This window comes from Oncorhynchus mykiss, chromosome 4, assembly GCF_013265735.2.
Source record: "Oncorhynchus mykiss isolate Arlee chromosome 4, USDA_OmykA_1.1, whole genome shotgun sequence".
In the NCBI taxonomy this organism is placed as follows: Eukaryota; Metazoa; Chordata; class Actinopteri; order Salmoniformes; family Salmonidae; genus Oncorhynchus; species Oncorhynchus mykiss.
Window position 1 is genome coordinate 10,034,165 of NC_048568.1, and position 23,720 is coordinate 10,057,884.

General features: G+C 43.0%; 1 pseudogene; it reads right to left on the reverse strand.

Moving 5' to 3' along the window:
* Nucleotides 1-1,890: 1,890 nt before the first annotated feature.
* LOC118964410 lies at nt 1,891-23,098 on the reverse strand (annotated as a pseudogene).
* Nucleotides 23,099-23,720: the final 622 nt, after the last annotated feature.

The following is a 23,720-nucleotide window of genomic DNA, read 5'->3' on the forward strand; positions in this document are numbered from 1 at the left end:
AACATGCGTATCTTATATTCCTGGCATGAGTAGCAGGAAGTTGAAATTGGGCACACTATTTATCCAAAAGTGAAAATGCTGCTCCCTATACCTTAAGAGGTTTTAAGTCATGCATTTCAGGGGTTTTCCGGTCTGTCTGCACCTGTGACAGATGTTTTACATGGCCATCTAAAAATAACCATGTCAGGTATCTTCTTGCCATTATAAGAGGTGCAAAAAACAGTTTTCATTTTCACAGACCTTGACAGCCATTGACTTTGGCAGTCATTTACAACATTTATGAGAGAATGACGTTACACTGACAGAGTCAGTATAGGGATGTCACAATAACATGAACTCCCTACACACTCTTATGGTTGATCATTAATTAATGCAACAAGTAAATCACGCCAGCCAGGGGTTAATAAACTCTGTCTCCTGTTTGGTCGAACACAGCTCGCATGACATTCCCCTGGAAGAAAATAATGAATGCTTCCCAAATGGAACCTCATTCTCTTTGTAGTGCACTACAAACGGAATAGGGTGCCATTTGGGACACACCCTATGACTCATGGGGACCTGGGAAGTCACAACTGGAGAGGTATGTTTAGGAACGGTTGGATGACATCATTCATCAGTTAGCATTGTCACAGGAGGGGTGTTACCCACCTGAGGTCACTGCTGCAAAATGGCAGCCAGCAGCAGCAGAAGCAAGAGATAGATGGATGTTTTTAATCTGAGTGACGAGGAGTTAAACATCTGGTGAGGAAGGAACAGAGCTACAGGTGTGGGTCGACATTACGGCTGTGCTGTATGTCCACATGTTTTTTAATTTTTTTTTAACATAAAACATCCCCATACAAGACCCATCTGACTGACTGACTGACACAGTGACTGCATCTCAAATGGTATCCTTTTCACTAAATAGTGTACTACTTTTGACCAGAGCTCTATAGGCACTATATAGGGAATAGAGTGCCATTTGGGACACAGACAGGCTTTGGGAAAGATTCATGAGTCCCTGCATACAGCTGCTGACTTCCCTTCAGCAATTTCCCAGTGTTACAGTAGTAAACAAAGAAACTACACAGCAAATTTGCGATCAGAATTTTAACACCCACAACAGTGTTAAATATGACACCTTGTTAGACATTACAGTGCCTTCAGAAAGTATTCATACCCCTTAACTTATTCCACATTGTGTGACAGACATAATTCAAAATGGCTTAAATAGATGTTTTCTCTCACCATCTACACACAAAGTGAAAACATGTTTTTAGAAATGTTTGCAAATGTTTTGGATATGAAATGTAGAAATATGTAGGTTACGTAACTATTCACACCCCTGAGTCAATACTTTGTAGAAGCTCCTTTGGCAGCGATTATAGCTTTGAGTCATCTTGGGTATGTCTGTATCAGCTTTGCACATCTGGATTTGAGGATTTTCTTCTTGCTTTGTTAAGTTAGATCGGGAGCAGTGGTGAACAGCAATCTTCAAGTCTTTCCACAGATTTTCTATGGGATTCAAGTCTGGGCTTTGACTGGGCCACTCAAGGACTTTCACATTCTTGTTCTGAAGCCATTCCAACGTTGCTGTGGCTGTATGCTTGGGGTCATTGTCCTGTTGGAATGTAAAATATTTGACCTGTCTAAGGTCGTTTGCACTCTCAAGCAGGTTCTCATCAAGGATTTGCCTGCATTTGGCTCCATTCATTATTCACTCAAGCCTTACCAGTCTCCCAGTCCCTGCCACTCAAAAGCATACCCATGGCATGATGCTGCCCCACCATGCTTCACGGTAGGGATGGTTAATTAGCTGTGCCTGGTTTTCTCCAGAAATAGCGTTTTGCATTCAGGACAACCAGTTAAATTTTTGTCTCATCAGACCACATATTATTTTGCCATATGCTTTCAGTCTTTCACATGCCTTTTTGCAAAAAGGGGGGAATCAAGTACAAGTACAATGGTATTGTAGTGGATGTGAGCTTTGACTGGAAGCCAGTGGAGTGTGCAGAGGAGCAGGGTGAAATGGGAGAACTTGGGAAGGTTGAAAACCAGGCGGGCTGCTGCATTCTGAATAAATTGTAGGGGTTTGATGGCACAAGCGGGGAGCCCAGCCAACAGCGAGTTGCAGTAGTCAAGAAGGGAGATGACAGGTGCCTGGATTTGCACCGTTTCCTTTGTGAGGTATGGTTGTCCTTTACGGATGTTGTAGAGCATGAACCTGCAGGAGCGAGTCACTGCTTTGATGTTTGCAGAGAACGACAGGGTATTGTCTAGGGTCACGCCAAGGTTCTTTGCACTCTGGGATGGGGAACACTGTGAAGTTGTCAACTGTGATGTAGAGGTCTTTGAGTAGGCAGGTCTTCCCCAGGAAGAAGAGCAGCTCAGTCTTGTCGAGTTTGAGCTCGAGATGGTGGGCTGACATCCAAGCTGAGATATCTGCCAGGCATGCAGAGATGCGTGTCACCACCTGGGTGTCAGAAGGGGAAAGGTAGTTGAGTGTCATCCACATAGCAATGATAGGAGTGACCATGTGAGGATATGACAGAGCCGAGTGAAAGAAAAGGAGAGGGCCGAGCACTGGGGGACACCAGTTGTGAGAGTATGTGGTGCAGATATAGATCCTCTCCATGACACCTGGTAGAAGTGGCATGCCAGGTAGGATGCAATCCAAGAGTGTGTAGAGCCTGAGACGCCCACCGCTGAGAGGGTGGAGAGGAGGATCTGATGGTTTACAGTGTCGAAGGCAGCAGATAGATCAAGGAAGTTGAGAACAGAGAAGAGAGAGTCAGCTTTGACAGTGCGGAGAGCATCTGTGAAAACAGAGAAGAGCAGTTTCGGTTGAGTGACCTGTCTTGAAGCCTGGTTAGGGTCAAGAAGATGGTTCTGAGAGAGATAGCGAGAGAGTTGGTCAGAGACAACACATGTTTTGGAAAGAAAATAAAGAAGGGATACCGGTCTGTATTTTTTTTTTATGTCAGAGGGGTCGAGTGTTGGTTTCTTGAGGTGGGGACCTACTGGGGCCATTTTGAAGTCAGAGGGGATGCATCCAGTGGTCAGGGATGAGTTGATGAGGGAAGTGAGGAATGGGAGAAGGTCTCCAGAGATGGTCTGGAGAAGGGAGGGGATGGGGTCGAGCAGGTAGTAGGGTAGTTCTGTGTGAGTGGGACCAGTGGACTCAATAGACTGAGTGAATGAGGAGAAAGCTGTCGTTAACCTTCTCTTTTCTTTCCATCCTCAAATAACTTGGCAGAACAACTTGGCAGAACAGTCTTTGTTTCGGTGACTCAAAGTAAATTTCTTTACCACAATTTTTGCAGTTTTACTTTTGTGCCTTATTGCGAACAGGTGGCATGTTTTGTAATATTTTTGTTCTGTACAAGCTTCCTTATGGTCATTTAGGTTAGTATTGTGGAGTAACTATATTGTTGATCCATCCTCAGTTTTTCTCTTATCACAGCCATTAAACTCTGTTTTAAAGTCACCATTGTTCTCACGGTGACATCCCTGAGCGGTTTCCTTCCTCTCCGGCAACTGAAGGATGCCTGTGTCTTTGCAGTGACAGGATGTATTGATACACCATCCAACGTGTAATTAATAACTTCACCATGCTCAAAGGGATATTCTATGTCTGTCTTTTAATTTGTACCCATCTACCAATAGATGCCCTTCTTTGCGAGGCATTGTAAAACATCCCTGGTCTTTGTGGTTGAATCTGTGGTTGAAATTCACTGCTCAACTGAGCAGTACCCCGCTCATAATTGTATAAGTGGGGTGAGAGATGAGGTAGTCATTCAAAAATCACGTTAAACACTATTATTGCACACAGAGAGAGTCGATGCAACTTATTATATGACTTGCTAAGCATATTTGTACTCCTGAAAACAAAGGGGTTGAATACTTAATGACTCAAGACAGTTCAGCTTTTTATTTTTAATTAATTTGAAAATATTTGAAAATACATCATTCCACTTTGACATTATGGGGTATTGTGTGTAGGCCAGTAACACAAAATCTCAATTGAATCACTTTTAACTGTAGGCTGTAACACAACAAAATAAGGAAAAAGTAAAGGGCTGTGAATATTTTCTGAGGGCACTGTAAAGACAAAACGATAGTCATCACTCCTGGAGATATCAGGAGTCCTCTAGCCACACCTGTGGTATTACAGTGACTCATTTGTTGTTACATTAAATCATTTGTGGGTGTTGTTTTAACACTGTAAGATCTAAAGCCGTATTTGCATATTTTTTCCCCCAGGGTACCTTTTGAGATAATTTTAGAGGTACCAGTACCACCCATGACTGTGTTTGCTTATGCCAGATACATTGTTGTTGCATGCAATGGCTTTCATTAATTGAGTACATGAGTAAATATTTTATCAATAAAGTTGAATTATTATGACAATACATCTTTTTTTTTCCCTTCTTTTTTTACAATACCCTAACACAGTGGTCTGAAACTCCTGGTTTGCAGGCTACATTGGTAAATCACATTATGCTGGCATGCAAAGTGTTATATACTGTAATTCCTATTGGAATCCAGCAAGAGTTAGGATATCCAACAATTGGAACTTTGTTCCATGCAATCTGCAGTTAGAATGACTGCCATGGTAGGGAACAGTGTGAAATAAGCTGGAACGACCATCTCAATAACATGTGAAATAAATTCAACCATTTACAGATTGGAGGAGTTTAGAAAAATGAATGTTATTTATCTTTGTGAAGAATAAGATCAATTAATCAATCAATGTGCAATCAGAAACATAGATATTAAAACAAACTATTCTAAAAAACAAAATATCCCATGTCCTTTTCACTCTGAGAGAGTTAACAGAAATGAATTCAATGCAGTCGAGTAACAGCAACACTGTGTGTTGATGATTCCACCGCGATTCAAATAACAATGAATTTATTCACTGCAGGTGGGGTCAATTTCAATCCCACTGGTGTTAACCCCACTACAATCATCACTCAGATATAAAACTCACAACACTTTTAACCTCAACACCAAGATTTTAACACCAGCAAATTTGCTCTGTATGTTCAAGGTGCCATGTTAAATTAATTACCACTAAAGGATTAGTTGATAAAATGATAATCTGTACACTTTATCTCTAGCAAACTCCCTGCACCCATCCGGGTGTTGGTACCGGTTGTATGCGACTCATTTGGGTTAACATAGATTTTCCAGCCCCTCCACTTTAGCCATCAATCTCTCTGTGGTGGGTGGTGTTGTATGGCCTCTTATCATGTGACCTCTTCTAGTTTTTCCTATGCACATGAAATATGTGTTAAGTGCAGATGACCTGAGGAAATTACTAGTGGGTTTTACTTGGAGGCAAGAACCCTCATTCATCGTTACCTCCCCGGTTTTAGTCAGGCTATCCGTCATGTCGTTTCTGTCTTGACTCGTTCACCTGACAAACATAGGAATTTCAGGGAGCCTCATTGTGCAACGCTGTGATGAAATGAATTAAAAGCTGCAGGGAGCTTCACTGAGGCACTAACTGAAATGTCGCGTGGTGATGTCATACCAAAAACAATATTGAGAGGCATTTTGTTGTTCTGTTAAAATACTGGAGATGACTTAGATGCCTGTGTTATATTGACGCTCTTTGAAATGATGTGTTTTAGACCGAAATGTAAGTATATGTGGGTATATATGACAGATGGTGAATGAAATGATTGATGTGTGTGGAGAAAATAGAGTGGCCTCTTTCCAAAAGCATGCAGACCTTTGATATGGAAAGGTGGAAAATAGCAGTCTATATGTGCATATTTATTCAGGCATTACATTTTATCTCCTGACCTGTATAGGATTATTTGAAACTCTATTCCATATTACATATCGTACCCCAGAGAAAATCTCATTGGGAGGTTAGCTTAATGTTGGATACAGTCTACTTGGAGGTTTCCAAGTTCTTTAACCTGAGAAAAGCATTTGCCCACAAGGCTTGTGAAGGTGTGCGTGTGAGTGTGTAAAGGGAAATATTTCCACAGCTATATTTTATATTGATCATATCATAATGTCCTGGTTGTTAGGATTTACCTATTTGGATATATCTAATCCTCACATTTAGAAATGTTTACCTTTCCAGGATGCACAGTTGAGATGGGATTTTGAATATAGGTAATGCTGAGGTGGACCAGTGAGGCTTGATTCCAGCCACCGTTTACCTCATTAGAGATATTCGGTAAGAGCATGCACACACGTACGCACACACTCACACACACATACACAGAAAAACGCAAAAATTGTCTCAAGCGGTCACCCTTTCTGAACCTGCTCCACAATAAGGCTTGGCACTTTGGCCTCTCACTCTCGAGGAGCAACTGGGATAAGTAAAGTGTTCTTTTTAAAAAGGTGAAAAATGTCCATCTTCAGATCAATTCCTCAGTATAGCCATTGATTCAAGACCATTCATTCTCTATGGCCATATCGCCCTGGTATGCACGCAAGCTCACATCTCACTATCTAAGGAATGAATAAGCGTTAATCCCTTCACAGACAGACCCAGAAAAAGTGCATTAGCCAGAATAGTAGGAATGAAATTAATCAATTTGAGTCCTTTCCTGTCTTCAAATGCATGCATAGATAGCGGTGGTATTTTCCTCTACCGTGCTCTACTGTTTCCTTACAGGTTGGGGGAGAGTAGTGTGGGTGAGCGAGTGCATCCCAAATAGCACCCTATTCCCTTCATAGTGCACTACTTTACACCAGGGTCCATAGGGTTTAGTTCAAAAGTAGTGCACTTTACAGGGAATAGGGTGGCATTTGGGACGTACCCTGAGTGTGGCCCTGTTGATGGATGCTGATTCTGGGGACCTGATAAACCACTGGCTGCTGGGGATAATGTTACCTGCAGCCAGGTTGGTTCTCCATGAGTAAGCTCCCTCCCTTGCTGGCTGCCGTGCTGCAGTCAACCCCAGATTCTCCTAGCTGTGTTTGTCACGCCCCTGCTCAGGAACCGGGTCCTCTCCAAGCACTTGGTAATTAACTGGAATGTCAACACGAGATGAACTAGGTTGAAATAATTGCTTCTTTTATCTCCAAGTCATGATCATTATCTTTGTGTTTTTCTTCCTCTCCTACCCCATCGCCTCCACCTCTATTTCCCTTCCTCCCACCTGCCCTCCTCCTCCCACTCACCATTGTCTGATTTGCTCACAATTGATGACCTCCTCTACTTACCTTTAAATTAGCCTGCCCCTAGGATGGAGTGTCTTTCTGAATAGGCTTACAGGGAGCTTCAATATCAAGTAGCTGCGAGCAATTTGTGAGTAAGCCCATGACAGCTTACTAATTGGTTTAGCTTCAATTTAATTCATAGCGATGCACAGTAAAATCAGACCTATAAAAGATTTGGGGGTGAGGGAGGTCGATATTTTATTAACCCGTAGTTTTCTCCTGCTCATATACTATGCATTAAATGTTTTGTACGAATACAGTACAGCATGCAGCGAGCATACATAATATGTTGCATACAGAGAAAGCATACAGAACATGCTTACATCAGCACACAAAACAGTCTACACAATATAGCTAAACATTACAAGAAGGATGAAAATATGGTAGGCCGTACAGCCCACATTAAAAAAGACTATACTTTACTATAGAATACTATAGTACTTACTGTAGAAATCTATAGATTTATGCAGTAAGCTGCACAATGTAGTATCCCTCAATTGTGTAGTGCTTACTATATAATTGTGTAGTGTACTGTAGAATACTATACACATTTCTTCAGTTCTGACCACAACTTTTCAATAGTATCCCTTGATCACATGTATTACTTACTATAGAATGTTAGTATATTGTAGAATACTATATTACACACCGCATATCCCTCAATTGTGAAGTGCTTATAACATGTTCTAGTATACTGTGGAATACTATTCTGCACACTGTAGTATCCCTCGATCCTGTAATGCTTAATATAGCATTTTGTAGTATACTGTAGAATACTGTACTACACACTGTACTATTCCTCAATCGTGTAGTACTTACTATAGAACATTGTAACACATTGTAGAATACACTGGACACTGTACTATCGCATACACACTATGCGAGTAACAGCTAGTTACAGCAGCAATGCAATGGCAGCAAGAGACATCAGGGTATGCGTGCGTGTGACATCCATTATTGAGGAAGCATGTCTAGAACTGGTCAACATAAATAGACCACATGCACATGAAAGTAGAGTGTGAATCCAATTGTTGCAATATCTGTTGATGTGATCAGCTGATGCCACCACACTGGAATTTCCCTCCTGAACTGGCTACGCTTTATTTCAGGAAGGAAACACTATGTGTGCATTTAACCATTTATTAAAAAATCTCACTGCCAGAGCGAAGTTTCATTTAAAGATGATAAAATAACTACAGGCAGTGAGCACGATATGCTACATAAAATCCCCCAAAACAGCAGAACCACAAGCCAGACAATTAACTATGTGTGTGGAAGAACGCACCGTTTAAGAGCTCTTACTTGACCAGTGAAAAGCAAAGGTCATTCTACCATTACATGACTGACTACTAGGCCTATGTGTGAATATTAACTATGTGTAGCATGAGCTAATGCAGCTGCAAGTTTATTTTTCATACAACGTAATGACTTTAAATTGTTTAACTTGGGTAAAATGTTTCGAGTAGCCTTCCACAAGCTTCCCACAATAAGTTGGGTGAATTTTGGCGCATTCCTACAGACATTGTTGGTGTAACTGAGTCAGGTTTGTAGGCCACTGTGCTTTAACTTCCTGACTGATGTCTTGAGATGTTGCTTAAAATATATCCATGTAGTTTTCCTACCTCATGATTCCATCTATTTTGTGAGGTGCTCCAGTCCCTCCTGCAGCAAAGCACCCCCACAACATGATGCTGCCACCCCCGTGCTTCACGCTTGGGATGGTGTTCTTCAGCTTGCAAGCCTCCCCCTTTTTCCTCCGAACATAACGATGGTTATTATGGCCAAACAGTTCATTTTTTGTGTCATCAGACCAAAGGACATTTCTCCAAAAAATACGATCTTTGTCCCCATGTGCAGTTTACTGTGGATATAGATACTTTTGTACCTTTTTTCCCTGCAGCATTTTCACAAGGTCCTTTGCTCTTGTTCTGGGATTAATTTGCACTTTTCACACCAAAGTACAGGTACGTTCATGTCTAGGAGACAGAACGCGTCTGATTCCTAATCGGTATGACAGTTGCGTGGTCCCATGGTGTTTATACTTGCATACTATTGTTTGTACAGGTGAATGTGGTACCTTCAGGTGTTTGGAAATTGCTCCCAAGGATGAACCAGACTTGGAGGTCTTAAATTTGTTGCTGAGGTCTTGGCTGATTTATTTTAATTTTTCCTATGATGTAAAGCAAATAGGCATTGAGCTTGAAGGTAGGCCTTGAAATACATCCACAGGTACACTACCAATTGACTCAAAATATATCAATTAGCCTGTCAGAAGCTTCTAAAGCATGACATAATTTCATGGAATTTTCCAAGCTGTTCAAAGGCACAGTCCACTTAGTATATGTACACTTCTGACCCACTGGAATTGTGATACAGTGAATTATAAGTTAAATAATCTGTCTGTAAACAATTACTTGTGTCATGCACAAAGTAGATGTCCTAACCGATTTGCCAAAACTCTACTTTGTTAACAAGAAATTTGTGGAGTGGTTGAAAAACGAGTTTTAATGACTCCAACCTAAGTGTATGTAAACTTCAGACTTCAACTGTAGATACACCACCGGGTGGCTTCGCTGAAGCAAGATGAGTGTCATCTTGGTACATAAGAATATCTACATATGAACCCAGCCAACCACCTGCAAAATAAATGCACCGCCGGGTGCCATGCGACCTCCTGTAGCTATAAAACAGTGTTATACTGTATATCAGATTGCAATGCAAAAGACATAATCAACATAGCTAACATGACACAATCATGATCATACTAGCAATTAGTGCAGGAACTCGGCACTCTCAGAATTCCAATTCAATGTAAAATCGTAGAAGCTGTCTTTCAGTCTTTCGATCCCAGCTTTGATGCACCTGTACTGTCTCTGCCTTCTAGATGGTAGTGGGGTGAACAGGCTGTGGCTCGGGATGCTGAGGTCCTTCATGATATTATTTTCCTTCCTGTGACACAGGGTGTTGTAGATGTCCTGGAGGGCAGGCAGTGTAACACTGGTGACGCGTTGGGCTGATCGCACCACCCTCTGGAGAGCCTTGTGGTTGCAAACTGTGAAGTACCGTCCCAGGCAGTGATACAGCCCAACAGAATGCTCTCAATGGTGCATCTATAGAAGTTCATAAGGGTCTTAGGGGCCAAGCTAATTTCTTCAGCCTCTTGAGGTTGAAGAGGCACTGTTGCACCTTCTTCACCACACTATCTGTGTGGGTGGACCATTTCAGGTTGTCAGTTATGTGCACACAGAAGAACTTGAAGCTTTTTAACCTCTCCACTGCGGACCTATCGATGTGGATAGGTGTGTGGTCCCTCGCTGTCTCCTTAGGTCCACGATAAGCTCCTGCATTTTGTTGACGTTGATGAAGATGTTATTTTCCTTGCGCCACTCCGCCAGTGCCTTCACCTCCTCCCTGTAGGCGGCCTTGTCATTGCTGGTAGTCAGCTCAACCACTGGTGTGTTGTCTGTAAACTTGATAGTTCAGTTGCGGACGTGCATGGACACGCAGTCATGAGTGAACAAGGAGTACAGGAGGGGGCTGAGCAGGCATCCGTGTGGGGCCCCCGTGTTGAAGACCAGAGACTACTAGGTAATTACAGTAATTTTGGAAAGTATTCAGACCCCTTGACTTTTTCAACAACAAGAAAAAATACGTTACGGCCTTATTCGTATTGTTATTCATATTATTTTTTCTCTCATCAATCTACACACAACAAAAAAGCAAAAACAACAGTGTGCCAAGTGTGTCAAGGCAAAGGATGACTAGTTTCAAGAATCTGAAATATAAAATACATTTTGATGTGTTTAACACTTTTTTTGTTACTACATGATTCCACGTGTGTTATTTCATACTTTTGATGTTTTCACTATCATTCTACAATGTAGAAAATAGTTGTTGTTTTTTTATCTAAAAATTGAATGTGTGTCCAGACTTTTGACTGGTACTGTAAGTATTCAGACCTTTACCTTTGTTAAAGCAACTTTGGCAGTGATTACAGCCTTGAGTCTTCCTGGGTATGGTGCTACAAGCTTGGAACACCCGTATTTGGAGAGTTTCTCACATTCTTCTCTGCTGATCCTCTCAAGCTCTGTCAAGTTGGATGGGGAGAGTTGCTTCACAGCTATTTTCAGGTCTCTCCAGAGATGTTCGATGGGGTTCAAGTCCGGGCTCTGGCTGGGCCACTCCTGTGTTGTCTTGGCTGTGTGCTTAGGGTCATTGTCCTGTTGGAAGGTGATCCTTCGCCCCTATCTGAGGTGCTGAGCACTCTGGAGTAGGTTATCATTAACGATCCCTCTGTACATTGCTCCGTTCATCTTTCCCTCGATCCCGACTAATCTCCCAGTCCCTGCCACTGAAAAACATTCACACAGCATGATGCTGCCACCACCATTATTCATCGTAGGGATGGTGCCAGGTTTCCTCCAGACATGACACTTGGCATTCAGGCCAAAGAGTTCAATCTAGGTTTCATTAGACCAGAGAATCCTGTTTCTCATGGTCTGAGAGTCCTTTAGGTGCCCTTTGGCAAACACCAAGCAGGCTGTGCCTTTTACTGAGGAGTGGCTTCCGTCTGGCCACTCCACCATAAAGGCCTGATTGGTGGAGTGCTGAAGAAATGGTTGTCCTTCTGGAAGGTTCTCCCATCTCCACAGAGGAACTCTGGAGCTCTGTCAGAGTGACTATCGGGATCTTGGTCACTTCCCTTAAGTGGACAGCTCTAAGAAGAGTCTTGGTGATTCCAAACTTCTTCCATTTAAGAATTATGGAGGCTACTGTGTTCTTGGGGACCTTCAATGCTGCAGACATATGTTGGTGCCCTTCCCCAGATCTATGCCTCAACACAATCCTGTCTCGAAGCTCTACGGACAATTCCTTCGACCTCATGGCTTGGTTTTTGTTCTGACATGTACTGTCAACTGTGGGACCTTATATAGACAGGTGTGTGCCTTTCAACATCATGTCCAATCAATTGAAATGACCATAGGTGTACTCCAATTACATTGTAGAAACATCTCAAAGATGATAAATGGTAACAGGATGCACCTGAGCTCAATTTCTAGCCTCATAGCAAAGGGTCTGAAAACGTATGTAAATAAGGTATGTCGTGGACAGTCATGACAGGTATCTGTTTTTTATTTATAACAAATTTGCTAAAATGTCTAAAAACCTGTTTTCGCTTTGGAATTATGGAGTATTGTGTGATGAGGTTGATGAGGAAATATTTGAAATGAATCTATTTCAGAAGAAGGCTGTAACATAAAACAAATGTGGAAAAAGTCAAGGGGTCCGAATACTTTCCGAATGCACTGCACTTATCACCACCTGTCCTATCCAAACAGTCTATCACTACTGGTACTGCTCTGCAGTAGCTGATGCATCTTTAAAATGCACAGTGACAGTGACATGATAATCTAAAACCTAGGCCTACAATATCGAGCTGAAGCTTATGTCTAACAATATATGCCGGTAAGCCATGATTGAAGAATAGATGTTGACCTGGTAAGAAGAAATATACTGCAAAGATGACCAGAATAATGGAAATGACCCAGTATGTTTAGCCGGTGGCAAACTGATGCCATCCGAGTAGCACAAGATACCACACTGCTCGACAGCTGATCAGTTTACGTCGCGGCCCACAACATTTGAGCCAGCACGATGGTGGTAGATATGAGTCATGCTCAGTTAAATTACTGTAGCAGAGTGAGCTGCATCAGGGTATAAGATGCCTTCATACGGACAACGTACAAGCATGCATGATAACGTGTGTTAACTTGCTTACAACAGTCCTAAAATATAGTACAATACTAAAATATTGCCTAACCTGATACTTCATAATCACTTCGGCGGGAATGAATGATGACAGAACTAATTCATAGATAACTGCAAGAATGCATTTTTTCCCTCTAAGGGGCAATCTGGAATAAACCAATAACGATTATCCCACCACTATTAGATAACTAGCTGGGGAGAAGTCTGAGAAAGTGACCACGATGCACAAAACAGCTATGGATAACAGTAAAACCCGATAATGCATTAGTAAATAAGACAGTAATAATTCATCCACGAAGGGGTAAATTGATCGCACCAACCATACATCACAAGAAATACACAATTAAAATACACAAGAACATAAACAATAAAAAGCTGGATATTGTCAATGAATGTAAAACTAAGTGTTCATGTTAAAAAGCCTCATTACATCTGGTAAAGGATCTGCGAAAACCTTGGTTTTGCACCTGGATAAAATTAATCGGTCTGCCATCGTACTGCGATGCTCCAAGCAGATGCTGTGGAAGGCGTGGCTAGTGTTTGCCTCTATGACACCACAACCTCACCGTGTGCTCTTGGTAATAGCAATGACAGCAGACATGCCATAACGACTATGTGTAGAAGATACAAGACATAACAGCCAATGCATGAATTAGCATGAGCATTGACCTCAGCAAGGAGCCTAAACATACACATACTCCTGCAATGGAATATTGGCAGTCATGCCATAATGCAATACTGTGTGCACATAATGAGGTAAAGAATATCAGCTAACACCTGAATAGAAAGAATTAGCATACAATACAATTGTCTAAACAAAACTGTCAATAGAATAATACTATTAGAATGCAATATGGATTGATAGGGAGGGACTAGCTATGTAAAATGCATGACACATGATTAGAAACATGGCTAATAATCAGAGCCTAAACATACTGCTACCGATAAGGATGAAGCAAATAAAACTACATTGACTGAAATGACACTGTAAAATATATGCTAATAATGAGCTAGCAGATACTTTGATTTGCTCCGAGCAGAAAAGCGGCAAAAGTGTAGTTAGAGAAGCACATTAATCCAGACCAGTCTGCACATTAAGTTGAATGTATTGTTAGGTTAAACAGTGTAATGGATCAGCACCATCTCCTTTCTCATGATCAGAAAACATTTCCTACTCACTGTATATCGACACATAGGCCTGTATAGCTAGCCTAGCATAGGCTACTTCCTAGGAATGATTCTCCGTGATCACAGAGTGCATGACATTGGGAACTGACAAAGTGTACAATAGGCTACTCCCGAGACTAATTCTACTTAGCTAGCTAGTTTGTAGCAGCTATTGACTGACAACTGTAGAGCAGCAACATGGTTGATCCTTGCAATCAATGACATCCCCGCAGCAGCCAAGCTAGCAAGCATTCACAAAGAAAGTTCCTATCGTAAAACACCAAGCATAGCGGAAAAACAGCTAGTTACAGCAGCAACGCAATGGCAGCATGCATGCTGATGACATTCGGCATCGAGGAAGCATGTGTAGAACTAGTCAACTTAAATAGTCTGCATGTATGTAGGGTGTGAATCTAACTGGTGTAAAATCCACTGATGCGATCAGCTAATGCCACCAGACTCCACCACACTCAGGTTTCTCTTCTGAACCGGCTACATTTAATTAATGCCTGCAAAAACACTCGAATGTTTGCAAAAAAAAATAGTTTTTAATTTTTATATACCCCAGCCATTCCACTCCCTAGGCCTGTGGCGGTCATGATTTTGTCAGCCGTTAACGGTCATGCAAATAACTGCCAGTCTCACTGTAATTTAATGTTAACATAAACAAGTTTAGCATCTCTGGGTTTCCATGCATAGCCTACAAGCCACTGATGCAGACCTTTGGAACATCTACATTTGAAAAAGTCTAATAAATCCATTTAATATAGCCTACGCCATCACAATCAATTCATTATTTATTTTAAAGAAATATTATATGAAGAAAATGTAGCCTATTTCAGATGAACAGAAAAGCGTATTCTGAGCCATCTTTTTGTTAGGCCCTGATCTGGCTCTGCCATATGGCTATGGGCTACACAAGTTCATTTAGCAGACATGATTTTCTTATAATTACATTGGCATTATTTTATGTTATTTTATAGTGAGACGAAAACAATTGAACATAGCTGAATAAAATAGAAAGGATATTTTCCCCAAACGATTTCCGAGGGATTGTGCACATGCAGCTATTCTGTGTTGAGTGGTTACCAAGTGATATTTTGAAACATGTCCTCCCATATGGTTAATTTAGAGTTATTTATGGAGCTTTAGTTATGATACAACTTTTAGGCTATATGTTTTGATTCCCACAAGGGAACCAGTACGAAAATAGTATTAAAATGTATGCACTCACTATCCGCTCTGGATAAGAGCATCTGCTAAATGACTCAAATGCAAATGGGATACATTCTAAGGCTGCATGATGGGACTCTAATAATGATTTTTTTTTAAAGTTGCATGAAAGGCATGTGCTCTGCTCTGTTTCTTGCGCAGGCTACACGCACTTCATCAGTCCCTTATTCACAATTTGACAAGCACTTGGCAACAGAGCTGTGACTCGTCACTATTCAAAATAGGAATCCTCTTTTAAATAGCGACCATAGTGACCAGTCAAAAATCTGTTTTCACACGTGCAAGGACTGGGATTATAATGGGTTTACATGTTTCACTAGGCTCAGTAGGCTATGGGCTCTCCAACACTGTTCCAGGGGTCCTAGGCCTATAGGATACGCTTAGAGTTATTTGGCCACATTAGTTGTTATGCAAACCTTATCAAAACATACTGTATATGCCTATGGGCTAGGCTATATGATGCATGCGACTAGGATTTGAAAAAGTCTACTGCACTGTTTCTTGCCTTGGGCATCGTTCACATTTGATGTAACTCTCACCCGTCAAACGATTCTCAATTGAATCCTGTCTTTACATATACTAAATTATATACAGTACCAGTCAAAAGTTTGGACACACCTACTCATTCAAAGCTTCTTCTTTGTTTTTACTATTTTCTACATTGTAGAATAATGGTGAAGGTATCAAAACTATAAAATAACACATATGGAATCATGTAGTAACCAAAAAAATGTTAAACATATCAAAATATACTTTATATTTGAGATTCTTCAAAGTAGCCATCCTTTGCCTTGATGACAGCTTTGCACACTCTTGGCATTCTTTCAACCAGCTTCATGAGGTAGTCACCTGGAATGTATTTCAATTAACAGGTGTGCCTTGTTAAAAGTTCATTTGTGAGATTTCCTTCCTTCTTAATGCGTTTGAGCCAATCAGTTGTGTTGTGACAAGGTAAGGGTGGTATACAGACAGAAGATAGTATTTTACCAAATAGGGTTAAGTTCATATTATGGCAAGAACAGCTCAAATAAGCAAAGAGAAACGACAGTCCATCATTACTTTAAGACATGAAGGTCAGTCAGTACAGAATATTTCAAGAACTTTTAAAGTTTCTTCAAGTGCAGTCGGAAAAACGATCAAGCGCCATGATGAAACTGGCTTTCATGAGGACCGCCACAGGAAAGGAAGACCCAGAGTTACCTCTGCTGCAGAGAATAAGTTCATTAGAGTTAACTAAATCAAATCAAATTGTATTGGTCACATACACATGGTTAGCAGATGTTAATGCGAGTGTAGCAAAATGCTTGTGCTTCTAGTTCAGACAATGCAGTAATCTAACAAATTCACAACTACCTTATGCACACAAATGTAAAGGGATGAATAAGAATATGTACATACGAATATAAGGATGAGCGATTGCCGTGCAGCATAGGCGAGATGCAGTAGATAGTATAGAATACAGTATATACTGTACATATGCGATGAGTAATATAATTTTAAAACATTATTAAAGTGGCGTTGTTTAAAGTGACTGGTGATACCTTTATTAAGTCCATTTATTAGAGTGACCAGAGATTTTAGTCTGTATGTCGGAAGCAGCCTCTCTATGTTAGTGATGGCTGTTTAACAGTCTGATGGCCTTGAGATAGAAGCTGTCTCTCGGTCCCAGCTTTGATGCACCTGTACTGACCTCACCTTCTGGACGATAGTGGGGTGAACACGCAGTGGCTCGGGTGGTTGTTGTCCTTGATCATCTTTTTGGCACTCCTGTGACATCGGGTGCTGTAGGTGTCCTGGAGGGCAGGTAGTTTGCCCGGTGATGCGTTGTGCAGACCGCACTACCCTCTGGAGAGCCTTTTTCTACTGACACCACACTCCGAGGGCCCTCACCTCCTCTCTGTAGGCCGTCTCATCGTTGTTGGTAATTAAGTCTACCACTGTAGTGCCGCCTGCAAACCTGATGATTGAGTTGGAAGCGTGCATGGCCACGCAGTCATGGCTGAACAGGGAGTACAGTAGAGGGCTGAGAACGCACCCTTGTGGGGCCCCAGTGTTGAGGATCAGCGGGGTGGAGATGTTGTTTCGTACCTTCACCATCTAGGGGCGGCCCGTCAAGTCCAGGACCCAGTTGCACAGGGCGGGGTCGAGACCCAGGGTCTCGAGCTTAATGACGAGTTTGGAGGGTACGATGGTGTTAAATGCTGAGCTGTAGTCAATGAACAGCATTCTTGCATAGGTATTCCTCTTGTCCAAATCGGATAAGGCAGTGTGCAGTGCGATGGCGATAACATCGTTAGTGGACCTATTGGGGCGGTAAACAAATTGGAGTGGGTTTAGTGTGTCAGGTAGGGTGGACGTGACATGATCTTTGACTAGTCTCTCAAAGCACTTCATGATGACAGAAGTGAGTGCAACGGTCAAATAGTCATTTTGTTCAGTTACCTTAGCTTTCTTGGGAACAGGAACAATGGTGATCATCTTGAAGCATGTGGGGAAAGCAGACTGGGATAGGGATTGACTGAATATGTCCGTAAACACACCAGCCAGCTGGTCTGCGCATGCTCTGAGGATGCGGCTAGGGATGCAGCCTCAGGATGTAGGGTTTCCAGTTTACATAGAGTCTAGTGAAGTTCTTTCAGGGCCGACGAGGTATCTACACCTCAGATTGCAGCCCAAATAAATGCTTCACAGAGTTGAAGTAACAGACACATCTCAACATCAACTGTTCAGAGGAGACTGCGTAAATCAGGCCTTAAGGTGCGAATTACTGCAAAGAAACCACTACTAAAGGACACCAATAAAAAGAACAGACTTGCTTTAGCCAAGAAACATGAGCAATGGACATTAGACCAGTGGAAATCTGTCCTTTGGACTGATGTGTCCAACCGCCGAGTCTTTGTGAGACGCAGAGTAGGTGAACGGATGATCTCCGATAGTGTGGTTCCCACCGTGAAGCATGGAGGAGGAGGTGGGATGTGTGGGGGTGCTTTTCTGGTGACACTGTCAATGATTTATTTAGTATGCAAGGCACACTTAACCAGCATGTCTACTAAAGCATTCTGCAGAAATATGCAATCACATCTGGTTTGCCCTTAGTGGGACTATCATTTGCTTTTCAACAGGACAATGACCCAATACACCTCCAGGCTGTGTAAGGGTTATTTGACCAAGAAAGAGAGGGATGGAGTGCTGTATCACACCTGGACTCCACAATCACCCGACCTCCACACAATTGAGATGGTTTGGGATGAGTTGGACCGCAGAGTGAAGGAAAAGCAGCCAACTAGTGCTCAGCATATTTGGGAACTCCTTCAAGACTGTTGGAAAAGCATTCCAGGTGAAGCTGGTTGAGAGAATGCCAAGAGTGTGCAAAGCTGTCATCAAGGCAAAGGCATTTTTACTTTGAAGAATGTAAAATATATATTTTTTTATGTATTTGTTTAACACTTTTTTGGTTACTACATGATTCCATGTGTTATTTCATAGTTTTCACTATTATTCTAAAATGTAGAAAATAGTACAAAAATTATGAAAAACCCTTGAATGAGAAGGTGTGTCCAAACTTTTGACTGGCACGGTATGTGTGAAATTTGTTTTGATTTATAATTGGCCATTATCATGCACCTGTCAGAAAAGGGGCAGTGGAAAAAAATACTGTATGCACTTGAAGAGTGTATGGAGGACACTTTTTCCGCAGTTCATCTTCATGCCAGCCATGTAGTCTACTCCAGTTGTAAAGTGTTTGATATTAGGAATTTTGATAAATAAATATAGTAAACCTACAGTAAATAAAGCTTGTGGGATCCTCGTTTAAATAGAGGCCATCAAAACTCAGTCTTCTCATGCAATTGCACAGCATAGCCTAAGTAAATGTTGTTCAGCATGGGCTTATAGGAACACTTATTTTATTCCATGCATCAACCAGCTATGAGAAGCTGGGTCACGGTGCGAAACAATTGATCCTATTCCACTCAAACTCTGAGTTTTAAAAAGTGTTTGTTTTGATTTTCGATTGCATTTGCGTTGATGTCAGTGAGCAAGTTTGGTAGGCTACTAATGACTATCAGCGGCAACAGAGTGCAGTTTTGGAGAAGCCTAGTTACCGTGACTAATTGATTTTGACTGCATGACTCGTGACTTCTAGTGTGACGGTAATACAGTTACCGTATCAGCCCTACCCCTAACCTATATAAACATTTGTGCCACCACATGCCAAGTATAGAACATATATTGTGTTCCCTACAGGCTGTAGAGATGTAGAGAAGAGCAGAAGCTCTAAACTATCTTTTCAGACTCCAGGCCTACCTACCTACCTACCTACCTACCTACAGTACCTACAGTTTATGGATAATTAGCTCTTATAGTTTTTGTCCAGTTTCCTCAAGGAGACAGCTCCCACTTCTATGTCATAAAGCGCAACTCTTCTCCTTCGCATAAAGTTGATCAGCCAGGTGATTGTGGCCTGTGGAATGTTATCACACACCTCTTCAATGGCTGTGCGAAGTTGCTGGATATTGGCGGGAACTGGAACATGCTGTTGTACACCGATGATCCAGAGCATCCCAAACATGCTCAATGCATATCAAGGATCTGGAAGCTGAAAATGTCCCAGTTCCTTCATGGCCTGCATACTCACCAGACATGGGGTGTGGATTCTTGCTGAAGCATGAGGTGATGGCCATGGATGAATGGCTAGACAACGGGCCTCAGGCTCTCATCACGATATCTCTGTGAATTTAAATTTCCAATGTTAAAATGCAAATGTGTTGCATTGTCCATAGCTTATGCCTGTCCATACCATAAGCCCACTGCCACCATGGTGCACTGCTATCTGCCCGGTACAGTTGAAACCGGGATTAATCCGTGAAAAGCACACTTCTCCAGCGTGCCAGTGGCCATCGAAAGAAAGCATTTTCCCACTGAAGCCGGTTACGACGTGGAACTGTAGTCAGGTCAAGACCCTGGTGAGTATGAAGAGCACACAGATGAGCTTCTCTGAGACAGTTTCTGATAGTTTGTGCAGCAATTCTTAGGTTGTGCAAACCCATAGTTTCATCACCAGTCCGGGTGGCTGGTCTCAGACCATCCAGCAGGTGAAGAAGCCAGATGTGGGAGTCCTGGGCTGGCGTGGTTACACTTGGTCTGCGGTTGTGAGTCCGGTTGGACCTACTGCCAAAATGGCATTAGAGGCAGTCTGCATGCCAATTGCACGCTTTCTCAAAACATTTTTTAGTCTTCCTTTTGGTAGTTACAATCTTGTCCCATTGTTGCAACTCCCGTACGGACTCAGGAGAGGCGTGCCTCCTCCAAAACACGGCCCTACCAAACCGCAATGTTTCTTGACACACGGCTTGCTTAACCCGGAAACAAGCCGCACCAATGTGTCTGAGGAAACACAGTACAACTAGCGATTAAAGTCAGCTTGCATGCGCCCGGCCCGCCACTAGAGGGCGATGGGACAAGGAAATGCTGGCCAGCCAAACCCTCTCCTAACCCGGACGACACACACTCTTTTATTTCAGCTCATGAAACATGGGACCAACACTTTACATGCTGAGATTATATTTTTGTTCAGTATAGGTGGACTGTGGGCTGAGTTTAGCTCCTAGTTGAAAGTTGCAAGCATCTAAAACACAGTATTGACCGTCTTATATTACCTCCTCACAGATAACAATTCTAGGGAAAGAGAATGTTTCCGTAATGATACCCGTAATGTTACCCTAAAGTTTGAGGGTCCAGATTGCTTTAGTGTTAACGTTAGGAGAACATTCCCTTAAAATGTCAAACTGAACATATCTAGAATGTGGTTACAGTGTTCTCTAAATATATAACAGTAATGTTGCCCAGGCATCACTCTTGCTCGACTCCATTGGGAACAAAGTCCCAGAGGAGGGAGAAGCTGTCCATTCTTTCCCTCCACTTGAGTGCCTGGATTCTCATTTTTCCCGGGGGCGGGCCTTTCAGACGACTTCGGAGGTGAGGACGATGGTATGTCTCTTGACGCATCAGGCAGTTCCCTCTGTGACCAGTTGCTCTCTTCTGCTCAGCTTGTGCTGCCCAGTCAACCTGAGGAGGTAGGGCAGGAGTCAATTACTAATTTTTCCCTCTGAGGCAATCGGACAGGCTGCCACCAAACTCGAGGTTGTGTATCCTACTCCTCCCCCGCCTACAAAGAAGACTAGAATGGATGAAATCACCTCTCAGGGTAATTCCACATCCATATGACAACGTGTTCCAGCCTTCCAAGACTGTGTGTCATTGGTGGAGTCTTTCTGGGCAGAGCCACTTAAGTCACCTTCTCCTAACTAATCCCACTTGGATATTTATGGCATGGAGTCATTGGGATGGTTCAGAACTTCGCCCGTGGAGCCTTTCCTGGCTGAGCACCTCAACACTAAGACTTTGAGCTCATCTTCCTCTGCCCCCAAACTCGCTCATCTCAACGACCGCTCCACCGCGGCCGTGTGGAGTCTCCATCGACTTGCCTGGTGGCACCGATGACCGGGATAAATTATTGGAGTTTAGCCACCTTGCTGACCATCCCACTTGGGCCATCAAGTTTACCTCTGAGGCTTCTGGGAGGGTCTTGGACCCGCAACTGTTGGCCAGAAATCCCTCTGGCTGATTTAAGCAAGGCTGTCTGAATGGACAGATCCTGAATGGACAGATCCCACCAGCCTGTGTGGAGATACAGGCCAGGTTTGAGTCTAAGAAAAAGGAGAGTGAGGCACTGGGGTACCAATGAAGTTGCACACCAGGAGCTGGGGCTGACAGAACTCCCCAACCACAACAACCAAAGTCTCCTCGGGAGTCCTGCATCAGGTCACACAGGCCTCACACACACTCCAGAGGTGCAGCACAGGAGCCCCCCCACCTCACGACCCATAAACACCACGTATCCGCCAGTCCCTTTCACGGTTTCCACAGGGCTCCCCACTATCTTGCGTCTCACATGGATCAGTGACACACGTGTGGAGTTTACAATTTGTGGGGTCCCTCTAAGTTTCATGGGAACTCCACAGGGGAAAGTGTCCTTAGAGGGAAGAACCTGCCCAGGCTTCTTCAGCCTCTATTTCTTAGTCACCAAAAGGGTTGTTAACGGTACTTCAACAATCTGAGGGTCTACAGATTTTGAATGCTAACACATCGCATGCTGTTAAATCTGATTCGGCCGAACGAGTAGTTCACCACAGTAGTCCTCAAGGATGCTTATTCATCCTGCACACAGGTGATATCTAAGGTTTGCCTTCTAGGGCATAACCTACGGATATCTCACCTCGCCATTCGGTCTGTCCCTGACCCCATGGATGTTCATGAAGTGTGCCTAAGCTGCCCCAGCCCGCCTAGAGGAGAGGCTTAAGAGTCCTGACGTACAGCGGCTAATGGTTGATCTGAAGGACACTCAAGCTCAGGCAGCGGACCACACAACCCAGGTGTTGTCGCACCTTCTCACTCTAGGATTCAGGATAAATCATGCCAAATGCTCGCTCTTACTGACCGAAATCTATTTGGATTGTCTCTGGACTGTTGCCTGTTGAGTAGCCCTCACTGTTAATAGAGTGACAACTTTTTGCCACTGCCTCTCAGTATTTTACCTGACAACATCAGTCATGTACTGGATGTATCTGAGGCATCTTGGGCTCATGGCCTCAATGATTGTGGTAGTTCCGCTTGGCGTCCTCCTCATGAGAGACTTCCAGCACTGGGTGACCTCACTCCACCAGCACAGATGTGTGGTTCTCTCTGCAAAGTGCATATCGGCCCTTCAATGCCGGAGAGACCCATCCCTCTTGATGCAGGGCTGCCCCACTGGGAGAGTTATCATGCACAAAGTAGTGGCGACAGAATGCGTCACTACAGGGATGGGGGACGAAGGGCGTACGGTGAACGGTGTATATTCAGACCATCTGAGTACTGCCCATATCAACATTCTCAAGCTCTACACTGTGTTACTTGCCCTCGGGCACTTCCGTCCGTTCCTACGGGTCCAACATGTCCTAGTCAGGTCAGACAATTCATCTACGGTGGCGTATATCAACTGCCAAGTAGGAACGCACTCCCGTCAACTTCACTCTCTGGTAAGAGAAATCTTGCTATGGAGCAGCGAACATCTGCTTTCTCGCAGAGCAACACATATGCCAGGCAGACTGATCTCGGGTTCGGATTATTGCTGTGGGTGAATCCCCTACAATGGGAGTGGGAACATCATCCAGAAGGAGGTGTAAGGGCCTTACGGCAGAGCAGCAACAGATGTACGCATCATCCCAAACCATCTCAATTGGACTGAGGTCGGGTGATTGAGGAGACCAGGTCATCTGATGCAGCAGATGCTTTACGGTGGGAACCACACGTCTCACAAAGACACAGCGATTGGAACC